At 38.3% G+C, this 2634-nt stretch overlaps 1 protein-coding gene across 1 annotated transcript in view; it reads left to right on the top strand.

Moving 5' to 3' along the window:
- The window catches only part of LOC116691433 (focal adhesion kinase 1-like), a 53604-nt gene that overhangs the window by 31123 nt on the left and 19847 nt on the right, over positions 1-2634 (top strand).

The following is a 2634-nucleotide window of genomic DNA, read 5'->3' on the forward strand; positions in this document are numbered from 1 at the left end:
TGTGTGTGTGTGTGTGTGTGTGTGTGTGTGTGTGTGTACACAGTGGGCAGCTGCCAGGAGCTACAGCTTTCTGAAGAACGGAGAGAGAAAAAAAAAACAGTTTGAAAGAAGGAAGGAAAAGGCGAGCAGAACCACGGCAGTGCTATACTCCCATGGTGAAAGCTAGCAGATCAAGGCTCCTAATTCTCAGATCATATTATCCTGACAGTGAAATCTGTGTGTGGGGAAGGACTGTAGCCTGTTAGTCTAGGGGGGTTTGTTCAGCTACAACAGGGCATATTTGAGTCATCCTGCCAAGAGTAGTAGATTTTATCCTTTGAGCGTTGCTGGGATCCTTTGCAGTTATTCATGTTGACCTTCAGTACCGTATCTGTGCTGAGAGCCACTGGCCTATTATCATTTTAGTGGTTACTTTATTCTCCTAAAAGGGCTTGACTGGATATACTCTGTTGCTATTGGATTGGCCTGTTAAGGTAAAGTATTGTCTCGTCAATGTGCCTTTCAGTTTCATCAGGCTTTCTAAATGTTGTCAGCCTATAATAGAATTAATAGTTTATTTTCCACAAGTGTGCTGCATTCAGTGGATGCTACTATACTGATGGGTTCAATCCAGAGATGTTCTGGAGCAGCGATTTGATATGCCTCTTTAACATAAACACTAGTCTGTTGTTTGACTGTCTGCCACTGATCCTCTGGAAGAAATGTGTTGTTTGCATGTCCTACTTAAAGCGTGTTCACATTTTGTCAAGTCTGTCGTAAAACTAAATTAAAATAGCCGTATGTACATTGAAACAGTTATTGGACGCTGTAATTGTTTGTCCTGTCTTGCAAAGAGACACTGGGTAGCTGCTCTCAGGTGAGAAGTACTGTACGTGAGAGTGAATCAAGGCGGTGCTGAAAGCCAATGATTGTGCAGTCAGCTGAGCAAGCTGAGTAAATAATGTAAACAGGCCATGTTATTCCAGGTGGCAGTGTGGTGTAGGTGGGGGAGGAGACTGTCAGCATTGATGTTGCCAGGTGCTGATGTTATCGTCGTCACACATATTCATGCATGATGTCATTTACTGTTAAACTGTGAGGCAAGGTTGGCATGTGTGTTCATGACTGGTTTCTAATGACTTTGCTTGTTAAATAATATAAAAATAAATTAAAAAGAGTTACAATGCTGCTATGCTGTTACTGTGAAAATGAAAACCTTGTAAACCTTAACTTAAATTAAGTTTAAGAACTGAGATTCATTTCAATATAACCTTTATGACCTTTTTTATTATCACTATTGGGCTGAGTAAAGTAAAAAATAAAAGATTGGATCTACTATTAGTTCAGTGTTTATCCAGAAAATTTATATTCATATGAACCAAAAACACATTATCCTAATTATACCTGCCAATGACTTGATTTGAAGATGCCACCAAAAGATCTACTGTGATTTAAAAATACATACTAACTAACTAAACTAAAATATTTGAACATCAAAAAGTCAAATGGAGATCAGTTAAAAAAATACGTAAATCTTAAAGCCAAACAAATTAATTACATACATAATTTTGGATCATTCAGTTATATTGAAAGAAGGCAAACTGTAATAAATAAATACAGGAGTGATTAAAAATAATATTTTATCTGTCTGCAGATGCTGTTGGATCTGTTAAACTAAATATTCTTTTTCTGGAAAACTGTTATTTCAGTACTAATATTGTTGTGTTGTGATGGAAAAGAAGACCTGACAAGAGACTGACTTTGACAGGTGCAAGGACACACATGGACACACACACACACACACACACACTGCAGGAGACAACAGAACAGAGGGTGATGGGGATTCTAGAAATAGCTCTCACCCTGGCTGATGATCGGAGAGTAGAAAGAGTATGTGGAGAGTATGTGTCAGGGAGTATATTGGATTGTTCAACCAGTCAGTTTTCTGTTTTGTTTAACTGTCAACTCTACAGCAGCAGCTCCTTCCTCTGGGAATCTGGGTTTGGTTTAGCAGCAGTTTTCCCAGGGAACAGGTCAGTAGGGATAACTTTAGCGAGAAAATTTGTGGTATCTGTGGCTACATTAGACACAAAAAATGTTGGGTTTGGGGGGTGGGATGTTGCTTTGCCTCCATATGATTCCATTTAATCTCAAGTAATATTACTAAGAAATGTATTTTTGTATAAATGTTTTTTGCTATAACAGTTTTCCTGACAGAAACTTGATGGTATTTGGAGTGAATATACAGTGACGGGTAAAGGTTGCAACCAATTCACTGCATGTGATGAGGAGTTACTTGAGTACTGTGGGAAGAACTGTATTGGTAGCAAGAGACTGAGCAATAAGAGATTTAAAAACAAAATGGAATGTGTTTTTCCTCTGACTTTAGTAGTTTGTGTTTTTACTCTCTGTACAAACAGTGTGAGGAGTTCTCTGTATGCATGCATTTGTGTGGGTGTACACAGTAATGAAGCTCTGACACACTTAGCAATGTATGTGTGTTTATGGTGTCAGTGAATTTTTCATATTTCTAGATGGCAGGTAACCACTAAAGCTGACAGTTACGTTTTAAAAACAAATTTTCTCTTAAAGAAAAAACCCTGTGATGTGTGTACCTTTACATAGGTGTGGGTGTGTGGGTGTGTGTGTGTGTGT

This window comes from Etheostoma spectabile, chromosome 6, assembly GCF_008692095.1.
Source record: "Etheostoma spectabile isolate EspeVRDwgs_2016 chromosome 6, UIUC_Espe_1.0, whole genome shotgun sequence".
Taxonomy (NCBI): domain Eukaryota; kingdom Metazoa; phylum Chordata; class Actinopteri; order Perciformes; family Percidae; genus Etheostoma; species Etheostoma spectabile.